The sequence below is a fragment of the Bos javanicus genome, chromosome 2 (assembly GCF_032452875.1).
Source record: "Bos javanicus breed banteng chromosome 2, ARS-OSU_banteng_1.0, whole genome shotgun sequence".
In the NCBI taxonomy this organism is placed as follows: domain Eukaryota; kingdom Metazoa; phylum Chordata; class Mammalia; order Artiodactyla; family Bovidae; genus Bos; species Bos javanicus.
Window position 1 is genome coordinate 85,865,341 of NC_083869.1, and position 27,798 is coordinate 85,893,138.

A 27,798-nucleotide genomic window follows, 5' to 3' on the forward strand; every position below is an offset into this window, starting at 1 on the left:
TAAAATAAACTAAACACAACTTGAATTTCACAAGCACAGATGGAAGGATGATCTTGAAGGCGGGATCTTGGTGACAAATGTAGCCAATACAAGCTTTCTTCAAGGATGCACTGTCTGTGTTTAGTTTTATTACTTAAAGGGTTAGATTGCCAAGAATTTTTAAAAAGGTTGATGCATCTGTGGCTGCATTTCCCCAGAGCACCATAACCTGCAGTCTTGCCAAAATTAAATGAAAGGATTGACTGTCCTCTTCCTTGCTCTGCCTTGAGAATGCTAGCATTTGAACTGTGGTGGGGGGCGGGGGGGTGGGGGGGGGCGGGAATAAAGCTGCTATGAACTCCACACGGAGGAAGAATTTTCTGCTTGGATGGCAACCAAAACTCCTTATTCCATGACCAGGTCCCAGCAGTCTCAAAGGGCAGCTGAAGGCAGATCTAAACACTCATCCCTTCCAAGGAAGATCTTGAAAAGGGAAAAGCATGTGATCTAAGAAGGTATACAATTAATCGTTATCACAGGTACTGCTATGACAGGACCATATCCTAGGTTATGACACATGTAGGTCACCAGAGTGACCAAAGAGAAGTAATAAGTAGTACTTTGATGACATGTGAGAGGTACCAATTAAAGGAGAGGGAACAGGCAAGAGTACATTAATTAGGAAAGCTAACTACTATACCAAACATCCCCTAAATCTCAGTGGCATTACAAAGTAGGAGTTTGTTTGTTTCTCATGTTCCAGTCCAACACAGATTAAGAGAGGGCAGGGACCCACGTGGCCATTCAAGGTCTCAGCCCTCTTCCTCCAGTGGTTCCCTCACTTCCCAGGACCTCAGGGTCCTCTTGTGGATTCTGTGCTTATAGTCAACAAGCCAAAACAGACAAAGTAAAGGATCATTTGGGAGGTTTTACAGGAAAAGGCAATGGCACCCCACTCCAGTACTCTTGCCTGGAGAATCCCATGGATGGAGGAGCCTGGTAGGCTGCAGTCCATGGGGTCTCGAAGAGTTGGACACGACTGAGCGACTCCACTTTCACTTTTCACTTTCATGCATTGGAGAAGGAAATGACAACCCAGTCCAGTGTTCTTGCCTGGAAAATCCCATGGACGGAGGAGCCTGGTAGGCTGCAGTCCATGGGGTCGCAAAGAGTCAGACACAACTGAAGCGACTTAGCAGCAGCAGCATAAGGATGAGGTCAGGAAGTAACCACATTCCACTGGCCAGAACTCTGTCACCTGTCCCCACCCAACTGAAAGGAAGCCTAGAAAATCAGATTCAGAGAGAAAAGAATACACAGGGTTTGATGTAATAAAGCATTTTCTCTTCCATCAGAAGGAAGGAGGAAATCAATCCAGATTTGGATAAAAATAGATGTTCATTTAGCTAAGTCATTGTCAATAGCCATGTTCTTGTGGATAAATTGAGCTGAACCAGAAATATGAATCAATTAAGGATGTCCTAAACATGAACACCCTTCCCTGGTGACTCAGACGGTAAAGCATCTGCCTGCAATGCAGGAGACCTGGGTTCAATCCCTGGATCAGGAAGTTCCCCTGGAGAAGGAAATGGCAACCAATTCCAGGTTTCTTGCCTAGAGAATCCCATGGACAGAGGAGTCCGGCAGGCTGTAGTCCATGGGGTTGCAAAGAGCTAGACACGACTGAGCAACTACACTTTGACTTTCTTTCACCATGAATACCCTTCCCTAGCCCTGCCACACATGGTATGGTAGTCCCATGTTCCTCTAGGCCAGTGGTTCTCAACCAAGGGCAATGTTGCCCTGTTATGGGACATTTGGCAACGCCTGAAGACATTTCTGATTGTCACAGCTGGGTGAGGAGTGCCACAGGCATCTAGTAGGTAACTGCCACTGCTGCTAAGTCACATCAGTCGTGTCCGACTCTGTGAGACCCCATAGATGGCAGCCCACCAGGCTCCCCCACCCCTGGGATTCTCCAGGCAAGAACACTGGAGTGGGTTGCCATTTCCTTCTTCAATGCATGAAAGTGAAAAATGAAAGTGAAGTCGCTCAGTCATGTCCGACTCTGCAACCTCATGGACTGCAGCCCACTGGGATTTTCCAGGGAGGAGTACTGGAGTGGGTTGCCATTGCCTTCTCTGTCTAGTAGGTAGAGGCCAGGGATATTCTAGACATCCTACAGTGCATGAGACAACTCCTCATGAGAGAGAATTATCTGGCCCCAAATGTCAAGAGCACCATGGTTGAGAAGCTCTGGTCTAGGCCTTGAATCTAGGGCCTTGTTCATGTATTTATGATAACACTTTCATTCAAGTGCCATTTCTGAGTACCTACTATGTGCCCACAGTGCTTCACCTGCACACTCTAATGGAATAGTTATCTCCAGCTGTCTTCTTCACTCTCCTCACCAGATTATAAGCTACAGGGCAAGAACAGGATTGGGTTTTGTATCCATCACCACCCTCCAGTGTCCACTAATATTAGGCATATAACACATTTTGTATGAGTGGATGGATGGATGACTCTAAACCACTGTGTCCCATGTTCTGACCTTCTGAGTAATCACGACTGCCCGTTTTGAAATCCTAACAAAACAACAAGGAGGTGATAATCAAGTTGGTCCTTAAGAAATCCAACACTCAGGGATTTCCCTGGTGGTTCAATCATTAAGACTTCATGCTTTCCTTGCAGAGGGCATGGGTTCAATCCATCCCCGGTCAGAGAACTAAGATCCTGCATGCCACATGATGCAGACAAAAAAAAAAAAAATATATATATATATATATATAAAAGAAAGAAATCCAATGCTCAAATTAGCACATGGCCTTAGAACCTGGTGATGAAGCAGAAAGCCTCATCTTCATAAGACAGCTCTGCACAAACCCTCATCCAGACCTAAAGACACAGGAAGTTGTACCCATGTGGCAGCTGCCTAGTGAACTTCATTTGATCTGAGCCCTACACAAATATCTAGGGCTTCCCAGGTGGCTCAGTGGTAAAGAATCCACTTGCAATGCAGGAGACTCCGGTTTGATCCCTGGGTCAGGAAGATTTCCCTGGAGGAGGAAACGGCAACCCTCTCCAGTATTCTTGCCTTAAAAATCCATAGACAACCTGGAGGGGTGGGGTGGGGAGCGGGGTGGGAGGGGGATTCAGGCGGGAGGGGACACACACATGCCTATGGCCGATACATGTTGATATAGGGCGGAGGCCGTCACAATATTGTAATTATCCTCCAATTAAAATAAGCCAATAATTTTTTTTTTTTAAATACCATCCCATGGACAGAAAAGCCTGGTGGGCTACAGCCCATGGGTTTGCAAAGAGTCAGACATGACTGAGCAACTGAGCGTGCACCTATATGAGCATCTACTATCCCAGTTCCAACAACACAGCGCATGGTGGGGATGGACACACTGACAAAAATGTTTGTCATTCAGAATTCGTTCACACTAAAGAAGAGGCGATCCCAAGGTCCTGGGTAGGGCCCACTTCCTCCTGGAAGGTAGCTTCTCTTAATGGCAGTAAGTCCATCTCATCCAAATGGAAGTCAATCCATGAGATTCCTTTCCCGGCTCTCACCCTCCTCAGCGCTCCCCATCCTCTGCATCAGCTTTTGAATCTAAAACAGAGGATAGCTCTTGAGCACTTCTCACAAGGACAGATGGAACGTGCTGCCACACCACTGATTGCCAAAACACCACCTCACGTGCGGATAGTTTTCCAACAAGGTTCTTTCATATTTGTTAGCTTATCTGACCCTCATCCTCTTCCTTTGAGCCTAATATTCTCTCATAATACTTTTCAATGGTCTGAGCTTTACTGGCATAAAATATGGTCCCAGTACATTTCCTGGGCTGCTTTGCTTTGATGCACACTCCCATGGGTAGAAGTGAGGTGAAAGTCACTCAGTCGTGTCCAATTCTTTGGGACCCCATGGACTGTAGAGTCCATGGAATTCTCCAGGCTAGAATACTGGAGTGGGCAGCCTTTCCCTTCTCCAGAGGATCTTCCCAACCCAGGGATCAAACCCAGATCTCCCGAATTGCAGGCAAATTCTTTACCAGCTAAGCCACCAGAGAAGTCCCATGGGTAGAAAGAGAGCAAAATTTGAAACCAGAGAGCCTGGCTCCATCCAATTCTAGACTCTCACTTACCAGATCTATGGCTCAGTTTTGTTTTGTTTTTCTGTTTTTTCTTTTTTCTTTTTTAATTGAAGGATAATCGCTTTACAGAATTGTGTTGGTTTCTGCCAAACCTCAACATGAATCAGTATGGCTCAGTTTGTGACATCATTTTCTCCGGGACCATCTCCTCGTATGACCGACTGGTTCATATGAAGCAGAACCAGTGCTTCCTGTGCGACTTCATCCACTGCTCTTAAAAGGATCCAGTGGGATAAAACATCCAAAAGCATTCTGTAATGTGATGTCCTAGCTTCTTCCCAGAAATGATCAACATGCCTCTCAGCTGCTGCATGTTTCTGACCAAAGTCAAACTTCTAGAAAACACAAATTGGATTACATCAATGATATTAAACTAAGGACTGCACTTTTATTCTTCATCCAATATCTGATGAGTTCTAAATTGACTTGACTTAAAGTGAATAAACAAAAACTGCTTATATTCTCTTTTGTATCATGGTTTCTCATTGTTTAGCCATAACTCAAGTGTAACCACACTCATCTTGGGCCAAGAAAAGTAATGGAATGAAACAATTCAAAACCACACACTGTTCAATTGTTCTGTCACTTTTCTCTCACAGGACACCACAAAACTGGAATGACAGGAGAATGTCTAGGGACCACTAGCCATATTTTTTTCTATAACTAAATAATATATAAATATATTATCCATTTAAAAGTCCCCCAAATACCAAAACATAGAGAAAATTTTAAAAAACCACCCATCTTCACTCCCGAAAAGTAGTTAGCCATTGGTCTGTCTGGTGTGAATCCTGCTAGACTTCTTTCTGCAAATCAACTATATGCATTTATGTACAGAAATCTCTTATTCTGTCTTGTAACATAATTGAGATCATACTTTAAGAGTTGTCCTACAACCTGGTTTTTTGACTTTTTGTAGATTTTCACATGTCATGCATTCCTATCCACCTCATTCTTTCAGGTGGTATAGGGTTTTCTGTTAGGTAAGTACCTCAATGGCACCCCACTCCAGTACTCTTGCCTGGAAAATCCCATGGGCAGTGGAGCCTGGTAGGCTGCAGTCCATGGGGTCGCAAAGAGTCGGACATGACTGAGCGACTTTGCTTTTCATTTTCATGCATTGGAGAAAGAAATGGCAACCCACTCCAGTGTTCTTGCCTGGAGAGTCCCAGGGACGGGGGAGCCTGGTGGGCTGCCATGTATGGAGTCGCACAGAGTCAGACACAACTGAAGCGACTTAGCAACATCAACAGCAAAGTACCTCAAACTTAACCTTAGTGGTGGAAATGTAATGGTTCTTGACTTCCAAAATTACAAAACTTTGTTAAAATTTTTAAATCTCCATTTGATTGCCTTTCTCCAAATTTCACCTGAAAACCACTTCCAGTAGAGTTCTACTATTCCCTTTCAATAGAGTCTTTTTAAGAGGAGGCAGGCTATACTCAATGCTAAATCTTTCAAACTGCATTCCTTATTCATTGCTACCAGCATTTGTTCAACCAGCCCTATGTTTCTCCTGCAGAGAGAATGGGCCACTACCTACTAACATGGGCTTTCCATGTTAAGACATTACAAACTTTAGCCTCACACACACAAGTATACACACACTTTCTCTCTCTCTCTCTCTCTCTCTCACACACACACACACACACACACACAGCTAAGACAAAAGAAAGAAGGTTTGCATGTGAAAATCACTGCAAGCAATAAGAACTGTCTACCCAGTTAAGCATGGTCTTGGGTTCTATAAAAGAACTGATAGAATGATATTGCTAAATCTTATGTAAGAGCAAAACTATATTCACTTGGAATTTTCAAGTTCAAATATTTGTTGATTGTCCACTATATGCTCAGAGGGGCTCAAAGGCAGTATGAGATCCAACCTCTGCCTTCCAGAACAAACAAAACTGTCGAAGAGGGTAGGTTTATAGGACTAAAACAAGTAACTACCACCACAAAGTAGTCCATGATTGAGTGAGCAAAGGAGTGGTTCAAGCAATGGTGCTCTAGGAGGAGCTCTCAGGAATAATAAATCAAGGGAAGTAACACCAGACAAGGCACTCTGAATAGGGGCCTCAGCACTGTACAGAGGGCTATTTGTCACATGACCATCAAATAGTAATTCTGAGTCTAAGACACTCCTGGACAAATCAGTCTAAGCATAAGTGCATATCTGGTGATGCTCCAATAGGTAAAAACCAAAAAGGCTTAAAATACAGACTCAGAGCTTTATCCAGAATCTCTCAACCTCTACCACTTCTATAGGCCATACAGGCTACAAAGTACTTCTCTGCAAAGCCTTCCTGGCAGGATCAGAATTTAGGTTTTAGGCACTCGTCCTCTCCTAAAGGCTGACTGTGTATAAATACATTCAGAAACCATCATTGAGTATCTACTATATATCTGTTGCCTGAGTTAAGAACAGATTGAGATTACATGTGGTTCTTACCTTGAAAGCACTCACAGGTGTCTGAACAACTGAACCCACCTCCCCAGCTAGTCAATGGTACAGCCTAAATGCATTTAAAAGAAAGGACAACAGGAGAATGTACACAAGAATATTTCTGTCGGCCAATAAAAAAAAGATTTCTTGTGTTCGCTTTATAGTGTTGAGACTTGATATCTACAAGGCCTAGTCATTTCTTTCAAGTCTGTAGTCAGAAATGTTGCCTATATATCCCTTTAATGGAGCTTTCAAATAAGTTTCCTTTTTTTGTCTCCATTCATCACAAAGATAGTCTCAATCTAAGCCCCAAACTGCCAATTCCTCCCCTCAACAACGACTGAAAAAATAAAGGAGGGAAGGAAGGAAAAAGGATGAAAAAGAAAGGAAAAAAATTTTACAGTAGGTATGAGAAAAAGAGAATTGCTATATCATGTCAAGTCCCAGTCTGTACAGAGCACATAGTGAGAGAAAATATGTGCGTGCCCGTGAAGTTGCTTCAGTCGTGTCCAGCTCTTTGCGACCCCATGGACTGTAGCCCACCAGGCTCCTCTGTCCATGGGATTCTCCAGGCAAGAATACTGGAGTGGGTTCCCATGCCCTTTTCCAGAGGATCTCCCAACCCAGGAATCAAACCCACGTCTCTTACATCTCCTGCATTGACTGGTATGTTCTTTACCACTAGTGCCATCTGGGAACTCACTATACTGTATTTAAATGATTCCCACAGAAGCACCAAAGGCACAGCAACATTCAGAAATACTAGAGGGGAAAATCAAGAGAAGCAAGACATTGCTGTCTGTCTCTCGGTAGAGGTCAAGAAAACAGGTGAGACTAAGTGTTCTTGTTGACCTGGCAGTGGCAGAGATGGCAACAGTATAGAACACAGATAATGAGAGGAGTAGAGACTCATTTTTAGAGCAAACTCAACTTCTTTAGGTTGCTTGCCATCAATTGTGGGTCTCATATAATAGCTGATTTTTCCCCCTAAGAACAGACCTTTGTTCTCATATAGTACTGCACTCCTGAATGTTTCAGTACTAGTTATGATGCTTAAGAAAGGCACAAAACACTATAGCTGTCAAATTCAAAGAAGGAATCACTTCTTAAATCATCTTTTCTAAGGACTCACAAATCTATCAATAAAATGTGTTTGGAAAACAAATATTTTCCTGCCTCCGCTGTTTTTACTTTTAGTAGCATTAACTAAAAAGGTACCATTTCAGCAATATTTTTCTCAAAAACTGAGACTCATTAACTCACTTGCATTCAAGCCATGCTGCTCCTGATTTTTTTAGAAATATCTACTCAGGGGAGCATGTGCTCATTAAAAATATCTCATGGCATTCACATTCTCACTAGAAGCTTCAATGCATGTGATGTCTTCAGTGCTGACTCCATTTGTGTCCACTGTCCACTTGTGCAAATGTCTAAATGATAGATGATTAGCAAAATATCAATTACCACAAAAGAGAATCACAGAGAAAAACCTGGAGCTTAGTTACATGCCCCAGAGCATCACCTCCAAAAACACAAAAGATATGATTTTTGTGACAGTTCTGGAACTCAATGATCAAACTCTCTATAATACTGCAATAAAAGATAATACTTGATTCATACAAAATTGACATCCTTTCCAAGTAAACTTAGTTTATCCCCACTGCTTTCCTTTACATATTGTATACCAGTAACGCACAGAAATGCAATGGCTGCCTTTCCACTCCTGAAATGCACCCAGCCCCCTCCCTTCTCAAGCTTTTGCACAGACCATTCCCTCTGTCTAGAACATTCTATACACTCTTTTCACCACATTAAATCCAATTCACCTCCTGGATCTCAATTCAAAAGGCCCTTGTCCAGAACAACCTGTCCTCACCAACCCTCCCACTGCCCATCTAGATAAGATTCCCCTGTTATGTAGGTTCTGGTAGCTTCCTGTGCTTTTCCCTCAGAGCACTTATCAGTTTGTAGAGTAATTCTATTTCTGTGTGTGTTCTTTGATTAATATCCACCAGACTGTAAGCCCTGTCAGGCCAGAGACTACGGCTGTTTTAGTTTCACTGGATTCTTGGATCCTAGCACAATGGCTGGAATATAGTAGGCACTCAGTTTGCTAAATAAATTTAGCAAGCAAAGTTTATCCTGTCCTGCCACCCTGCCATATAAATGGTCAGACCAAATAAAGATGGAATGAGGAAAACAGTCTGTTCTGAAAACTGCCTGATAACTTGGCTTGACATAGTGCTAGTAAGTTGATTCTTTTCAGCAAATATAGTTTATCTTGGTCTATGTTATGGTCATGACCCTGACAAAGAATGAGTTTAGTCCTAAGGGTAGCATGACATGATAGAACGATTAGGTTTGGCAGTGTAGTTCAGCGAATCCCAAAGAGCAGTGGCTTAAACAAGATAGATGCATATTTCTCCCTCATTGTAAACAAGGTCTAAATGCAAAGTTATGCAGGACTACTTCAGTGCTCTGCGGTGAGAAAGACCTGGTTCCATCTATCTTGTTGCAAACTCTCCTTAGCATCTACTTCATGCTTCTACTTCACAATCCATCAAGGCTGCTCAAGTCCAACCATTCCATCCAATTCCAGGTATTAGGAAAAAAGAACGAGGTAAAAAAGGGTGACGTTACTCCTTTCTAGAAATTTCACACGTAAGTCCTTTAGTCAGAATGTAGTCCCACAGCCACACCTAGCAGCTAGGGTAGCTAGACCATACAGCCTTTACTCCAGAAGAAGTTTATATTACTTAAAAAGAAAGGAAGGCTAGATACTGAGGGACAATTAGCAGTTTCTGCCACAAAGTGCAAATATATTTAAAGGAATATCATTTGCTGTTCCTGGTAACAGCAGGTCTCTCTTCAGGTGAATGTTATTTAAGCAAGTAAGATCGATGAAATGGGAGGAGGAAGCCTGTATGTCCAACAACGGGAAGCATCAATAATTTGAGCCTTAATGTGAACTGACAAGTTAGTCTCCATGTAAGATAAACAAGTATGACCATCACATGAGTTCTGAAATGTGTTTTCAGTTCTTCATAAATGTTTGTAACACTGACATTGTCCCAGAGTCAGATGTACAGTTTCATGCTTTATATCCTGCCAATTCTACTGCAGACCTGTTTGCTTCACTCTTTGGACTAGTCTTTTAGTCTTTGGGAGTTTCAGTGTCTTTATGGATTTCAGATCTTGACAAGAGATGAAAATGTAAACAGGGGAACAAGAGTGTCCTACATCTGAGCCAGCACCAGGGAGAAACTTGCTCTGCTGCCAAAGACTGGGCCCTAAGCGAGGAGGCAAAGAGAACACCGCAGATGACCCCAGTGCTGCCAACAGGAACGTGGAAATCTGGAAGATCAAGCAGCTCATTAAGAGCTTGGAGGTAGTCCGCAGCAAAGGCTCAAGTATGGTATCATTGATCAATCCTCCCCAAGACCAGATTTTATGACTGGCAAAAATGTTACCAGATGAATTTGAAAGTGCATCTAACATTCAGTTACTAGCAAACTGTCTTTCAGTCCTGGAAGCCAGTACATTTGTACAACAAGGACTCAAGCTTCAAAACAAAGTACCTTCAAAAGGGGCTGATAGTTTACTACGGCACAACTGTAACAGAAGACGGAAAGGAAAAGAAAGTCAACCCTGACTCTGAACCCTTCAAAACAATTGCTACATTGTTGTATGTGTGTGACAACAAATTCCATCCAGAGGCTCTTACAGCACTACTTCCGGATGACAGCTAGTTGGTGTCATTGTAGTAAATAGTAGGGGTGACTTTTTGACACACTCCAAGGAAATAAAAGAGAAGTCCTGCACGAATTCACTGAGGCTCTCCCAAAGAAACATGGTAGAGGAGATCAACCAGCCTTGCATGTTGCCCTTTCAAGTATGGAAAGTGATGTAACTATGTTCAGAAAGTAGCTGAGATGACTGGGCAGACTGCACACAGCATATGAGATCTTAGTTCCCTCACCAGGGATCAAGCCCATGCTTTTTGCAATGAATGTACAGTCTCAGCCACCGGACCCAGCACAGTGACCCATTTACATGACATCCTCAGCTTAGACTGTGGAATAAGAAATATATGTGGTCAGTATTGGGAGAGAAGAAAAAAAAATCTGTTAAATGCTTCTCAAATGGTCTCAATGTGGGTTTTCAGAAGAAGGGCTTTTCATTTTTCTGCTAATCTCTCAAACACATTCCCTTATAATATATGCATTTGGGGTATGGTATGACTTCTACATTTCCTAAAATACCAATTGAATTGTTAGTTATGGAAGAAAACTTACATAGAAATATATACTCAAGAGGTAAGTCACACCAGATTGGTACCTTCTTTTTAAAAAAAAGAGTTGTTTAGACTTCAACTACTAAGCTTGAGGTATTTCAGAAATTAAGAAGCAGACTTTCCTGGCAGTCCAGTGGTTAAGACTCCTCGCTTTCACTGCAGGGGGCCCAGGTTTGATCCCTAGTCAGGAAACTAAGATCCCACATGCTGTGCGACAAAAAGAAAGACAGAAATTAAGTGGAAGAATTGGGCAATAAGCAAGATGGGAGTTGTTCTAAAAACAGCAAGCTAGTGACACCAGTGACAGTTGCTAGCTAGACGCGTAAAATAAATCTTTACAAAATTGCTAGAGATTCGACCTCTGTTTCTAGCTAGTCTCTCTCTCAGGGAGGCAACTTTGTGCCCAGTTTAGATTTAGTGTGGCTGCAGCAGTCTTTAAAGCAAGTTTTTTTGATTAACCACAGCAGCATGTGGTAATGTTTTACTGTGGATCAAACGTCATCTCAGAAAGACAGATCCGAGGACATGATATGCTGCATGATAACCTCACAGTTTTATGGCCCATTCTCCACTACCACCACCCCAACACACACCCATCTTCTCTTAAAAGTAATTGTCTGCTCTTTGCAGTCCAGAAATTCTACAACAAGCCAGCCTGTGATCAAAGACATCTCCATCAGCTTTCCCTGGACACATAATCCACAGCTGGCAAAGACTCAGAAAGACCCTATTGACCATGAATAAATTTGATTTTTTGGACCGGAGGTATGCAAAATCTTGCTATGCAGCCCATAACAACCATGCATTTGAAGATTATTCCTCCTTTTCAAGACAGATATTTTCTTTATAAATCTTGGTCCTGTTTCTGAGGTGTACCAAGACCTCAGGCCTGAAAAATTAGAGGGAAATTTCTCATAGCCAGGGCAGACTGTCAGAAAAGCTCATGATTTAAACAGAGAAAAGGAAAATAGAATTAAATTTGTCAGTGTGTGACAATGCTAATAGGCATTACACACACACACACACACACACACACACACACACACACACACACACCAGTGCTAGAAGTCAAATAAGTTTGGGAAACACTAACTGAAAGATTTCTTTTCTTGCAGACCTTCTCAGAGCCTTTAATATTGTCAATATGCATTATGGATCTCCAAGAGGGGCACGGTAGACAGATTTTCTACTTCAACTCTTATTCATCTTACAGGCAAATGCTCTGTAGAATATACATGGCAAAATGCTAGAATGGAAAGAAATGTATCAAGATTAAATAGGGCTATCTCTGGGTATTAAAGTTTATAGGTAATTTTAATTCTCTATATTCTAAACTCCCTATCATGAATTTTTATTGCTTTTATAATCTAAAAAAAGGGTGAGAAAAAAAAATAACTCTTGAATCTATATTAATATCTTTAAAAATAAGAAGTAACTGAAAGTGAGATATTTTCTTTCTCATAAGAAATAGAGGTGTTTCTTGTTCTTTAAGATTTACTGTATACCTCCAGTATGCCAGGTTCTGATGTAGAAAGGATTTATTTTGATGATTCACTACATAGTATCAGTGGCCTGAAAGAGGAAAAGAAATTCTTTAAAGATCTTCCCACCATGTACTAATAAATAAACTAAAGCCTACAAATGTAATAAAACACTCATACAATATTAATCTGAAAAATACATATTTATACTATTGTGTTTTCCCCTTAATCATTTAAAAGATCTCCTTCTAGTAAAACTTCTTGATTTACCTTTTAATAGTACCCTATACATAAAAACTTACACTAGAAATCAAATTTTATCAATAGACCCTTAAACTCTGTTATTCATTCTTTTATCAAATTATTAAATGCTATTACATGCTAGGAAATATGTAATTATTCTTGGAGAATTTCATGAAAGCAGGTCTTTCTACATGCTAGTTATTTTAGCCGGTTATTATCTATTTGGCTGCAACACTACTTATAAAATTAGAAAGAGGAAAATTAGCATAAAGAAACTAAAGTTGCAACAGACCTATGTAGCAAATATTTTATGATATGATCTGTTGCTTTGTCTTATTTTCAGTTTGATAATCCCAGTAACATGGACTACCCAGAAGAGTAAAACCAAGTTCTAATTCTGGCCAAAAGAAAACATTTTCAGTGTGCTTGGTGCTAAGGCTTCCTACATTTCCAGTTATGCCAGGCTTCTCAAAAGAGACAGGAGGAGCCAGACATCAAAGTCCATCTTTAGCGATTCCACAAACCACTTTCTTGTTAAGGCATCCCCGTCCCCAGTTACAACCACAGTGACTAAAGTCTAGTCACTCTCCAAGTTCACCATGAACAAAAGAACTCTTCTTCTAAACCCGTCAGGCTGTTCTTCCCATGGAGTATTTTCAGAGAGTTCTGGGAATGACCCCTTCCTCTCAGTCGCGGGGGGCAGGTCAAGAATGGACACAGGACACTCTGACAAAGGCAGATTTTGAGCCAGACCTATCCCGGGAGGCAAAGAACATACTTCTATTCAGTCATCTCCCAAAATGAGAGTAAAAAATCTCTGGGTATTCTCTCTGCAACTCAAAGGACAGAAATCCAGGGAAATTATGTCAGCTGGAAGCTCCAGAGTGGAAATTTCAAGTCCACCAGGCTAACCACAGTCAGATGGAAGGGTCACAAACAGGTATAAGCCTTTGCTTCAAGACCTCAGTAAAGAGGCCTAAATTTTGTAACTAGCCAAATGAGCAGCAAATTTATTTGCTTGGGGAAATTACATTGCCCTGCTCTAATTAGAGCTCTGCTGGAACAGAGTTTCTAGAAAGTGTTGAGATATCCTATTTCACTGAGCAAGAGTTCTAATGACTAAAGTGGGCCCCCAAAATCATATTAGAAAAGCCATTTAGAGGAATAAATTTCCACAAATCAAACCAAAGCAAAATAAAAATAAACTAAGTCTACCATTTTTTAGTATTTACTATATACATATGTTCACCAAATATACAGTATGTTTCTAGTTCACTCTGCTGAATTGTCTTAAGATGTCAATAGCAGCAAGGAAGACTGTAACACTAGCTCAAAAGGATTCCTAGAGAGCCTAAGAAACAAGGAATACAGTGCCTCAGAAATACAGCTTTAAGACCAAAAAAATATTGTTTTATAAGTAAAAGAAACTTGGAGCACAACTCTAAATTCTGTATTTGTTGAATCAGTGTTAATAAGTTCAAGCTCATTGGGCTTTCTAAAACTAACATGCTAAAACAAATAAATGGAGGCCAAGAAAACATACATACAGGAAATATTTGTGGGCCCAAAACATGAGTTTAGAAATCAAATAGCATTACAAATAAGCATAGAACTATTGTTATGTCACCCATGAATAAAGACATGAAATGACCTATGTATAAAAGTTCCCAGTCATTGACATCATATTCCAAGACAAAAATATCAAAATAACTAAATGCTTCTCACACATGGGAGCCACACCTTAAACATGCAAAGAAATTCAAACCAACTTAGGTGGCTATAAATGACAGAGGAAGCAGCTGCTGTTAAAAAAAGTTTTGGGTTTCTTAATAGCTCATGTCAGCAGCCACTTTAGAAAACAGGGTAATTTTTTAAATGGTTAGACACAACTCTCTTAAGCAACTATCCATGGCGAAATAGGAAAGCTGAGACAAATTTGTACACTGAGGAATACAATGGTATTTGGAGAAAATTGCTTCCCACTCTCTTACTAATTTAGCAAGTAAGAATGCATCAGCCTCAGATTGGTCAGTATCTAAGCAGCAGGCAGTAATTTTTGTTTTCTCCCCCGCCTTTCTGAAGAATTTGGAATGCATCTAATATTACTTGTTAACAATCACTTATATCCATTGCACCAGGCATATGTCTGGATAGAGCTGGGATAGAATACCCATGTGCTATGTCTCATATTAGTTGAAACCATTGTTGAGGAGATAGAAAAATGAAGGATGGAAAAAAATCACACATGTGCAGAGACTATTTACTATTCACTTTCTACCGTCAACAAATCTAATGCCCAGCTTTGGTTTGACAATTTTTGAAAGAGAGCCATCTCTACCTCTCAAGCAGTGAATGCAAATTGTCTCTTCAGTTATCCCCTTGATCCATAGAGATGACGACTCCATTTCTGGTTAAAATACATGAATAGATGCGGGACTCTGTGGATAGCCAATTTGAAAGCTGGCTACAGGTTGGCTACATACACTGCTCATTTTAAGAAAATATATGAACATTTCCAATTACAAAGAAGATTAACTCAAGGGTGCTCATTTATACCTTACAGAGTAAAGAGGCTGTTTGCTGTAATTTTTATCAGGTCAAGAGGAAGAAGAAACTTGAGAGCAAAGTTGTTTGTGAGGTTATTTTTCGTAAGAGTGGTAGAAACTTCTGGACTGTCCCATGAGACTCACCAGATGATTCTGTATGCATTACTCAAGTCAGGAGGTGGCTGGAGCCATCACAACTGATTGTGACTCCTAAGGACACTGGCAAACCTTTACACTCCGGGAAAATTAAAAGTATCGAGGCTGATCAAATCAAAGTTGTACCTAAATTCTCCTAGGAACAGTCCAAAAACTAAGAAAGCAGGAGAAATAAAATATATATAGTCCCTATTTACAGCACTCAGATATCATGCAACCTCTTCAATCTCACTGAAATGAAAATAGAAAACAGGGGGAAAATGGGAAAGGGGAAGAGTATTTTGGATTCTTCCTCAATGCTCCATTCCTACTGTTCTATTCCTACTAGTTGTCCCCGAACCAGAAAATGACATCAGAAATGTGAACACAACACAGCACATGAGCCCTGATGAAGGTCAGGCTTTGATGAAGGTAAAAGAAGGAAGAGGCAAAATACAAGAGTCCAGTTATAAGCCCACAAATAACTGTGCCCCACCATGCCTAACCCCTACATTCTTAAACCATTCTGATCAGCCAGCCTACAAAGGCAGCTTGAATTCCCAGGCCCCGGGTGCTGCCAAGTATTCTGCATTTACTGCAACAGTCTCCCCATCACTACCCCTGCCAGTGATGTAGCACTCCAACCTCATGGTGCTGCCAGACTTGCTTCCTGACATGCGTTTTCTTGAGCTCAAACACCTACAGCAGCCCGCCAGTGTCAGGCACTGTGCTAAGTGCTTTTCATGCATTACCTCCTTTCATCCTCACAACAGGACTATGAGATATATTCTCATTCTTTCCACTTCACAGATGAAGAAACTGAGGCACAGAATAGTTTAGTAATTTACCCAAAATTACACAGCTAGGATATAGCAGAACACTTACACCCTCATTTGCTTTAACATCAACAAAATAAAGTCCAAACTCTCCAGCCTCATCATCAAGCATCTATCTTTCCAGGCTATTTCCTTCTCTTCCCCTTTGTTTCTTCTTTACTGCCTGGCATAGAACAATGCAGTTCTCTCAACGAATACGTGTTGACTGAATTACATGTCCAACTTAATAAACGATCAGTCAATTTTTATTTCATTCAAACATGGTTCCTATTTTCAATGCCATAGGGAAAAAATTGTTTCAGCTTCTGCCCAGGAAATCTAATCTTTGAACATGACTCTAGGCAACAAAGAAATTGCACAATAACTTGTTAGGTTAATTATTTATCTCCTCACTGTCACCAAGAGCTTCCAGGCAAGGTAGTAGTAACTTGTAACAGTAGTGTTACAAGTCACACTAGAGTGGGGCAAGGTTGTTGAATATGAGTCCCCAATCCAGGAAACAAACTCCTTATGATACACCCTTTTGTTCCTTGAAAGAAAATTTGACAAATCTATCATAGGGTGATCATACTGGCAGTAGCCTTGAGTACTTAGAGCAAAACTGATTGTTTTATATAAATTAGGTTTTGTTTGGTGGCAACAAGTAGGATAAAGTAAAACCCAAACTCATTCATATAGTGCTTTGCAGGATATAAATCACTTACACATAACCTCTGATATCATCCCTACAGCAACATTCTGAGGCTTTATTATTGTCCCCATTTGGCATAGGAGGAAACTGAGATGCAAAAATGATGAGAAAAGTACCCCAAACCACAAAGCAGGCAAAAGAGCCCAAGTCTCCTCTCTCCAAGTCCAATCTGAGGGTTCCAGGTGGGAAGAGCAGTTATTTTCTCACAGACCTTTCACTCTACACAGAGCAGCTTTGGTGACAAAGACAGATTCTGCCCAACTCACTCCAAGAATCCAAGCTGAGGAGTGGAGATTCTCTAGAATATCCAGGAAACAGCTGACAACAGGGCCCTTCTGTCACGGTTTCTGTGGGCTTAAGACACTAGCTCTGTCAACTGTACACAATAAGTAATGGTTCTTATTACTCATAAGATCCCTTCTTCCTCCTTATCCCCCTTCTTCCTGCCCATTCCCAAAATACCTGAACAATCCAGAAGCAGAAAAGAAGAAAGTAGTAACATCCATGCTCGTCGCTCCTGGTTTTCTACAAATGCTGCAATAAAGGCATGGAGCAGAGCCTTATTACCTTAACCTGGGGAGGGGGATGAGGAAGGGAATGGTGATGGTTCATTTTATGTATCAACTTGTAGGGTGTGTTTGGAGGAGATTAACGTTTAAATGGGTGAACTTCGGGTAAAGCAGACTGCCCTCCATAATACAGATGGGCCTCATGCAATCAGTTGAAGGTCTGAGTAGAACAAAAAGACCAGCCTCCCCAGGCAAGGGGCAGTTCTCCACCATACTGCCTTAAGACTGGATCTGCATCCATTCCAGTGAGAGCTGCATCAGCTCACCAGGTCTCCAGTCTGCTGGCCCACATAGCAGATTTTGGACTTCTCATCATCACGTGAACAAATTCCCTATGAAGAATGCCATATACATATATATAAAATAGTGTGTATGCGTGTGTATGTGTGTGTGTGTATAATCCCCTGGAGAAGGGATAGGCTATCCACTCCAGTATTCTTGGGCTTCCTTGGTGGCTCAAAAGTAAAGAACCTGCCTGCAATGCAGGAGACCTGGGTTCAATCCCTGGGTTGGGAAGATCCCCTGGAGGAGGGCATGGCAACCCACTCCAGTATTCTTGCCTGGAGAATCTCCATGGACAGAGGAGCTTGGTGGGCCACAGTCCATGGGATCACAGAGTTGGACATGACTGACTGAGCAACAAAGCACACAGCATATATACAGACACACACACACACACACACACACACACACTATATATATATGTACCTCATTGGTTCTGTTTCTCTGGAAATTCATGACTAACAGGGAGAATACCAATTGGCAATGGTGGAATACTGTAGGAGCAAATTTTTGCTCACAGATGAAGAAAGATCCCTGAGACAATGAAGAGGAACTCAGAGATAGGATGTGGTGTCCATGTGGAGGAAGTACTGAAGTATAGGTACTTTGTGGAGGTGCTGGAATTGAGAACACCTTTGCTAAGGGAGAACTAACATTTTCAGCTATACAAGGAGAAAGTTTATTATTCTTAAAAATTATATAATATGTAAAAAATGTGATATAAAGCTCACTTTGGTTATAAAAATACCACTAGAAAACACATTTGATGATTTTTATCAAATTAACCTTTTTGAAAGATGGCAAGATTCACATTATGAAAGAGGAATAACTTTCCCATTTTGCTTAATATGTGAAAGAATCAAGAGGCTACCAGCATACTTAAACAGTATACTGGGAAGCAAAAAAGTTTTTATGACAGAGCACAGGAAAAATACAAATTCATATTTATTTCAGATATGTAATTTCAGCAAACACATCTATTAAAATACATAATCTCATCAGCTGCACTACAGTTTATTTTTAAACAGATATTCAAAATATTTAAGCCCTAATCCTATCACAGCTGCAGCTGGATCATCAATTGTCAAGTTACAGGTTTACATTCATTCTCACCAAAATATCTGCATCATTACAGTATTTATTTTGAGGGTATTTTTCATGTGGATAATTAAAAGCATACAAGTCCATAAACATTTCATTTTTATTATCAAAGTAGTTTTCAAAGATATTTCTAGGCCCAAAATATGAAAGTGAAGTCGCTCAGTCATGTCTGACTCTTTGCGACCCCATGGACGGTAGCCTACCAGGCTCCTCCGTCCATGGGATTTTCCAAGAAAGAATACTGCAGTAGGCTGCCATTTCCTTCTCCAGGGGATCTTCCCAACCCAGGGATCGAACCTGGGTCTTCTGCGTAGCAGACAGACGCTTTACCGTCTGGGCCATTAGAGTGATCCAAGGTTAAATTTAATGTATTTTTTTCTATGATGAAAATTTTGTACCTACGATAAAAGACTAACATAGAATGCTGACTTAGCTCAGAAATTTTAGTCTACTCATGGAAAAACAATTTCTTCTGGTGGGATAATTTTAAAATTATTACACTAGACAATGACAGTTAGGATGTTTTCAGCTGTAAACATTAGAAGACAATTAAAGTTGGCTGAAGCAATCTATCTGGACATTTATATCTCTCTTAACAGTATCTTTTGAGGTAGGTGGTTCTAGCCTGAGTAGGTCAGTGGCTCGATGATGTCATCCTTTGCTCTTCCATCTTTGGTAGTGGGAGACCACCTTCTAAGAGTGGTGGCAAAAGCTCCAAACAACACATTATCACACAAGAATGTCCAAAGTAGGAACACAGGAGGCAGGGAGAGGTAAGGAGACTAGCTCCCTGAACCTCTCTCTTTTTTAAATAAGAGAGAAACATCTTTCCCAGAAGCCCTCAGTTGACTTTCCAGTAAGTCTCCTTGACCAAAATAAAGGCACATGACCTCTTCTAAACTACTTTGTGCCAAAAAGGAATAGGATTACCATGATTAGCTAAAAAGTTTTCATTCATCCTGTAGGGTTGGGTATACCGCAGCCAGATGTCTGAACAAATTTGGGGTTCTGTTAACAAGGGGCTTCCCTGGTGGCTCAGAAGGTAAAGCGTCTGCCTGCAATGCGGGAGACCTGGGTTGGATTCCTGGGTCAGGAAGATCCCCTGGAGAAGGAATGGCAATCCACTCCAGCACTCTTGCCTGGAAAATCCCAGGGACGGAGGAGCCTGATATGCTACAGTCCATGGGGTCCCAAAGAGTTGGACACGACTTCACCTTCGCTTTCACTTTCACTTTAACAAGGAAGAAAGCAGGATGGCAATCAAGAGTGACTTCCAAAGATGGGTAAGGGAATAACAGCTTATATTGCGAGTGCTTTTAGCACCACTCACCTTATTATGCACTTTTTATACATTCTATCATTTAGTTCTCACCAGTTAGAAGCCATTGTTATCTTCATTCTCCAGATAAGGAAATCAAAGCACAGAGTGGTCATACAGTTTCTTCAGGTAAGTGATAGAACTGGGATTGAAACCCAGACAGTCTGACCTCACAGTCAGCAAAGACTTGGTCTGGGTGGCTACAAAATCTTTACAGCAGCAATGACAACTGAGGTGGCTATAAAATTTTTCCGGAGAGGTATACTAGTAAAAGGAGAACAGTTTTAAAGCCCTTCAAGTTTCAAATGAAAAGCATCTTATTTCACCCATTTTTACTACATTATGCAAAGAAGGAAGAAAAATTATTACCGGTATAACAAACTTTAGAATGCTCCTTTTAAAATATATAATGCTCCAATAAAATCTATTGCTAAAATTTTTTGTTTTAAAATTCATATATATTACCAACAATATAATAAAACTATTTCTTGATCATCTTTTTACATATTTATTACAATACATAAATATATACATTTTACTTTGCTTTCTTCCAAATCTTTTTCATTTCCAGTCTTCTTGAATATCATGTGGAATAGTGAAATTTTATTTTACTTTATTTGTTGGCTACCTACAATCCTTCTAATTCTTCACCATCAGAAATAACACAACAAAGTTTTGTGTTTTTTTCTTACAGTTTTTTTATTCTTTAGCTGTCTGTCTTTAGAATAGATTCCAAAGAGTGGGATGTCTGGGTCAAAGGGTCTTACCATTTGTATAATTTTTCACATCCACTGCCAATAGGCTCCTAAAAGAACTGAGCTATTAATAGTACTGCCAGAAATGTATGAATGTACCCATTTTTCTCATGTCACATAAGCTTTGTTTTATTTATATTTGTATTCATTAAATAGCCATAAATGGCTTCTCATTATATTTTTTTACTTCCATTTCTTTGATTTGGAGTAGACCATTTCCCTATAGGCATATATGCAACTATTTTCTCACGTGAAAACATGTTCCTATTCTCTGCTCATTAATCTTTTGGGTCTTAGTGCTGCTGTGATTCACATATTTCAAAACAAGTTGGTTTAATTTCATTTCTGCAAACTGCATGCAGACTCACTGATTACTTTGTCTAGACTTACACTTGGGTGAACCCAAATTCCAGCTTGTTTCCTCAAACTCCTAGATTAATAACTGAGGCATAACTGTCAGTCTAAGTGATAAAAATATTAACAAGGATGTTTCCACTGCTTATCTTTTTCCCCAAGATACATATTAAGACCGTATACTCAAAAATTCTAAGAATATTTATACATCAGCCCTTGTTTTCATCGTCAATTATACTCTGCAGATAAAGGATTATTCTTTCACTATGGGATAATAGCCATTATAAGATGCCTTTTATGCCAAAATTGCAAGGTGGAAAAAGCAGTATCTTCAGATTTTGTTTTCCTTAAGTATAAAGAAAAAAACCGTCCTCAAAACAACATATACAATAAACTTTTCAATCTTAAGTAAAAAAGAAAAGACAAAAAAGGGGGAGGGAAGGATAAACGAGGAATTTGGGATTAATGGATACACACTACTATATGTAAAATAAACAACAAGGACCTACTGTGTAGCACAGGAACCTACATTTAATATCTTGTAATAACCTATGATGGAAAAGAATCTGGAAAAGTGTGTATATCTGTGTGTGTGTCTAAATCACTTTGCTGTACACCTGAAAGTACTACTACAATGTAAATCAATTATACTTCAATACGAAAAAAGAAAAGGAAAAGCAGGAGGCACATTGTTGTAAATACTTTTTTCAACTCTACTACTCTGCCTCTTATCTCCTTCTGTTACCTAAATATTTATTCTCAAACCAGAATCCCTAAGAGAGCCTTTTAAAAAATATAGATTCCTGCCCCATGCCCCAAATCTATGGGGTTGCAGCCTAATAATCTGTACTTTTAAAATATTCCCCAAGTTTTCAAATACTTTAGCTGTAAAAATTCTCATTTTAAACTAAGTCTCTTAACAAGAACCATAAGGCTAATATTTAAATTGATTTTAAATTCTGCTAAGCCAAAGATTTGTATTTACTTTTGTAGAGCTTCCCACCGGAGAAGGCAATGGCACCCCATTCCAGCACTCTTGCCTGGAAAATCCCATGGATGGAGGAGCCTGGTGGGCTGCAGTCCATGGGGTCACTAAGAGTCGGGCACGACTGAGCGACTTCACTTTCACTTTTCACTTTCATGCACTGGAGAAGGAAATGGCAACCCACTCCAGTGTTCTTGCCTGGAGAATCCCAGGGACGCAGGAGCCTGGTAGGCTGCCGTCTATGGGGTCACACAGAGTCGACAGGACTGAAGTGACTTAGCAGCAGCAGTGCTTCCCGCCCAGGTGGCGCTAGTGGTAAAGAACCCACCTGCCAATGCAGGAGACCTAAGAGATGCAAGTTTGATTCCTGGGTTGGGGAAATCCCCTGCAGAAGGGTATGGCAACCCACTCCAGTATTCTTGTCTGGAGAATCCCATGGACAGAGGAGCCTGGTGGGCTACAGTCCATGGCGTCACAAAAAGTAGGACATTACTGAAGCAACTTAGCACACATAATGCTTTGGAAAGCTCTTGAAAGACAATTTAAGCTGTTGATTCATCTTTTACCTAAGAAAGAGCGGAGGCCAGAGACAAACATGTTTTGCTCTCAGCCCTTTGCAAGGTAAGGTAAGGATGCGTGGCACCCAGAATCATCACTGGTGCCAATTTACCCTCAAGAGTGCTTTCTGAAGGAAGTACTCAGGAAGCCTTAGTCCTATCGCAAAGGCTTTCTTAGTTTTTTGTTTACTTTTTCATAAATAACCAAAATCAACTTGTATAAGGGTAGCACAACCGTGAGTATTTTTATTTTTTCAAACTTTTCCTTAATGTTTCGGGGAAGTTTTTTTGGGGGGGAGGGGAGTTATTTTTATGTTTCAGAAGAAACAGAGACATAAAAAGCCTTGGTGGCATTCCCCATTTATAAACTGGTTGCTTTTGAATTCTCTTCACTGACAGGCATTATTAGAATCTTATTCTAAGATGTCCAAAAGTGCAGCGGATAGTTTATTACTGTCTTCAGTAATGCTGATTTCTGCATTACTCTATTAATAAGGGTTATTCTGTATGCATATATTCCACATATGTACGTAATATATATATAAAGAGAAACTTGGATGCATTTGCAAATCGGAAGGATATTAACGAAAAAGCCTTCATAAGTCAATGCTTTACTAACTCTCCAAGGTATTTCCACAAGGTATTTAAATCACAGAAAAGCACTTCAGCTGCGGCCTCGGCTGCATGGAGAGAAAACCCTGTGGTTAGAGTTTTACCTTCTTTCTGCAGCCCCCAAAAAAAGACAGCTGTGCTATGTGAAGAGAACTCTGAGGAGACAGGGCAATCAATACCACATGATCCTGCAGTCAAGGAAACATGTTAACTGCAGCCTCCTGAACCGGCTAAATCTTACTATTCAGCTTCATTCCAGAAACAACATTAGTAATCAATCTTGCGTTCCTTGAAAGATTAGTGTTTCTGAGTTCAACCTCCCCCAGTGGAAGTTTTCTTTACCCAATTTTACAATACACAGGCTGCAAATCTTTTGATCTCATTGAACTAAAACAGGCAAAACCATTCAATATCTTACTCCATAGTTTCATGTTAAGCTTCCAACTGCAGGCTATAATTGGCCAGAAATTTTGATGCTTCTTGAACTATCCTACCAAAGCATCCTAACAGAGGAGCAGATCCCAAGCACAAAATTAAATTACTTTCCCTAGGGAATGTCTTAAGAATTCTTGTATATGTCCCATCTTAGTCCCTGTTATATTTATGCATTTGCTTTGATAACAAATAATATTTCTTCTAAAACTCTAAGATAAATGGATATTCCTAAAGGAGGAAGTAGGTATATTACAGCACTTCATATACCCAAGAGGGTGCACACCCATCAGATTATCTGCCTTATTCAAAATTCTTTCCTTTCCAACTGCAAACCACATCCACAAAGCAAGTTCCTGAGAGCTATTTGTACAACATGCTGCCCCAGGCCCTCACTGTGTTAACTGAACTAGAAGGCCCCTGATCACAGAGACCAGGAGGTTCCCCATCCAGTGAATGTGAGGAGATGGAGAGCAAAACATCTCTCTCTTTGGCTGGACCTGTAGCCAAGTGTTCGCCCCTATGTAATCCGAGGAGTGAAGAAAGGCGGTCTTCAGAAAGGGACTAAATGAAGAAGACACTCAGAAGCAGAGGCGAGAAGTAGAATGGAATGCCACCTGGGTCTCTGATATATCCAGTCTGGGGTGGGGGCTGCCCTTCCTGGAGCTGGGCTCCATCAATTTGGAAGCTCTGTTCTCTGAGTGATTCACCTCAGCACACCACAAGGAACTCTAGTTGGCAAAACATGAGCTAAAGCAATGAAAAAGGCAACCCAGGGCCTCAGTCACCATAAGGTGAATCGCTTTTGCTGTGGTTGCAACCTTACTCCAACAACAACTTTCAATTTGAAAAAAATTAGAAATTAAGACATAGGGGCAATAAAACTAAATCAATAACCAGACAGGTTCCTAGTTGGATATAAAGTAGGTATTCCTTCTTACCTAGCAAGAAGAAACCGATCCAACCTGCCTTGCCTTAAGCTGTCATAGTTTTAGAATTGATCATCTGTAAATTATGAGTACAAAAACTTTAAAAAGAGGAAGAGGTGCAGGCCCGTCTTCCGTCTTTACCAGGACCGTGAACTTCCCTTTTCTCCAGGTTGTTATGTACTCTGCTGTTGTCACCGTGGACAGTGTGGCAAGAGGCTGCCCCACCACAGACAGCCACACGTCCACCAGCATGAGAAAGCCAGGGAAAGCAGGACTCGAGTGCTGACAAAGAGGAACAGCGCACCTCCAGTCACATAACAGAAACCAGAGCAGGACACCACGCTTAACAGAACATGCTCATGCATCCCCATGCGCACCAAATACAGAAATGTGTAAGTATGCGTCTGTGCTACTCACTGCAGGAGACCTTTAAAACGAGTGATTACTAAGCACAGTTTAAAAGTAACAAGGAATCTTATTCCATCTGTTCTAAATCGAGAAAAATAACTGAAGGAAATTCTTATAATATTCTGAATTTACATTTTTGTAATCGGGGCTAGCTTTCGTATACATGGTTTAAAAGAAAATGTACGGATGACCCATAACTTAAGATACAGTGTCTTTGAATTCATACCCCTTTCACTTATTGTTCCAGATAGAAAATAAGACAAATGGGGGAAATAATTTTAAAAGAGAGATTTAGATGAAGAACGAGTTGCCAGCAAATGCCCAACGGTGGACCAAGCTGGTTTCTAAATCAGTCGGTGTGTGAACTGAAAACCGTTAGGACTAAACCCCTAACTGTGAGGAGCATCAGTAGAAAAGATTCCTGCCTTTCTCTGTCTCTGATTGTGTGCCTTTAAATGACATTTTAACTTTAAGTCACATTTAGACATTTAGGTACTCTCCACATTTCAGCAGTTTTACAAAAGGTATGAATAGGCACAACGGAGCCAAAGGTAAGACAATTTGAACACAATCATCTCTATCAAAGTAACGAAACCCAAGTGCATTATAGTTGTTACAATCAGGAAATAAGTCAGCCTGAGGAAGACAAGGGGGAAAACAGACAGACAGACAGATCTCCATCCTAAAGTTAAACATCTATCTTCCAGGCTCGTTTTTTTCTGGTTTTTTTTTTTTTTTTCTTAGTACACTTTAAGATTCATTCTGAATGGAGATACTAATTGCTCCTAACTCAATGGACTGTTCTGAGTATTAAATGAGTTCATATTTTGTATTAAAAAAAAAGATTCATTCTGAAGAAGACATCATTAATCACCTGTAGAAAGGATTAAAAACAAAAAGCTAGCTGTTTCAGAAGATGGCATAGGAAAAGAAGGGGTGTAAGTCTCTAAACATAGACACGTGCCAATAAGCTCATATTCTGAGCCAATTACTTCCCATGAAATGAGCAGCCACACGCCCCCCTGTCCAAGACTTCCTTGTATCCCCCCCAAATAGTGAACTGTGTTGTGAGGGACTTCAATACTCTCATAGATTAAACACAGGATAAAGACACAGACTATAAAAATTTAGGGGGAAAAAAAAAAAAAAACGGACTCATGCTGTGGATGTCTCAGGAGAAGAGAAGAGAGAGAAGTCAGTAGAGGTCTCCAAATTTCTAAAAGCAGCCCATCTTCATTAAAATGGAGGGGAAGGTGAAAACATGAATCCAGGCCCTTAAAAGCAAGCACACCGCTTGCACAGGTTTACGGTTTAAAATGCAGGTGCCTGAGCTTTTAAGAAGATTTGGGGACTGGCTTGGAAGTGCAGCAGTAACTGAAGATTTCTTTATAGTCAAGGTGATCAGCTTTCTTTTAGGGCACTGTGCAAACGAAGTCAGGTGGCCAAATGCAAGAACCATGTAGACCCACAGGAAAACTGAGGATTTCCCAGTTCAAATCAACCTGACAATGGTTTTAGGAAGTATTCTTTTTTTTAAAAAGTTACACAGAAACAATTTTTAAAGCCATACAGCCTATTTTTTACTTGATAAAACTTAAAATCAACACAATACTAGTCAACTTTCATACTGATTATTTTAAAGCCATACAGACTATTTTTTACTTGATAAAACTTAAAATCAACACAATACTAGTCAACTTTTATACTGATTATTTTAAGTCTTGGGGGAAAAACAGTCAAGTCATGACTTTCTTAAGTTCCATGCTCCTTTTTTGTGTATCTTAAAACAGTTTTGCACAAACCTTTTTTATTGAGGTAAAATATACCTAACAAACTTTACCAGTTTAAGCATTTTCAAGTGTACATTCAGTGGCATTAACGACATTGTTACGCAATCATCATCACTACCTCCAGAATTTTTTCATCATCCTATACGGAAACTCTGTACCTATTAAACAACAATTCCCCCTCACCACCAGCTCCTCCTACCCCCAGTAAGCACCTATTCTACGTTCCATTTCTTTGAATTTGACTATTCTGGGTCTCACATAAGTGGGATGTTAACAATATTTGTCTTTATTTTCCTTTTTGTCTGGCTTATTTCATTGAGCATAATGTCTTCAAGATTCATTCATGTTGTGGCATGTATCAGAAATTCATCCAATTTTAAGGCTAATGCATGTATGCATAAATTCGGTTTATCCATTCATCTATCAATGGACATGTGAATTGTTTCCATCTTTTGGCTATGTGAGTAATCACTGGTGTACAATTGCTCTAATCATTGGTGTACAACAATCTGCTCAAGTCTATACTTTCAGTTATTGTGGATATACACTCAGAGGTGGATTATGTTGGATCAAGTGGTAATTCTATGGTAGGATTTTTGAGGAACCATCATACTGTTTTCCAGAGCAGCTGTATCATTTTAAATTCCCACCAGCAATGCACAAGGGCTCCAATTTCTCTGCCACTTAACCAACATTTAGTGTTTTCTGGGTATTTTGATAACAGCCATCTTAATGGGTGTGAAGTGATATCTCCTGGTGGTTTTGAGTTGCATTTCCCTAATGACTAGTGACTATTCCATTTTCTTTTAAATAGTGTTTCAAAATATATCTTTTTGTTTTGTTTCAGTATCTCTTTCTATATAATAGAAATGTAGTCACTGCTCTAAGG

The 27,798-nt window shown here is 40.2% G+C and overlaps 1 protein-coding gene across 10 annotated transcripts in view; it reads right to left on the minus strand.

Moving 5' to 3' along the window:
* Positions 1-27,798, minus strand: part of ANKRD44 (ankyrin repeat domain 44) — a 310,935-nt gene that overhangs the window by 229,832 nt on the left and 53,305 nt on the right. For 2 of the 10 annotated variants that reach the window (XM_061380535.1, XM_061380526.1), the window contains exon 2: positions 4,140-4,483. The exons of the other annotated variants lie outside the window; for them this stretch is intronic. The gene's annotated coding sequence lies outside the window, so the exon portion shown is untranslated. The remainder of the gene's footprint in view (positions 1-4,139; positions 4,484-27,798) is intronic. 10 annotated transcript variants of the gene reach the window in all.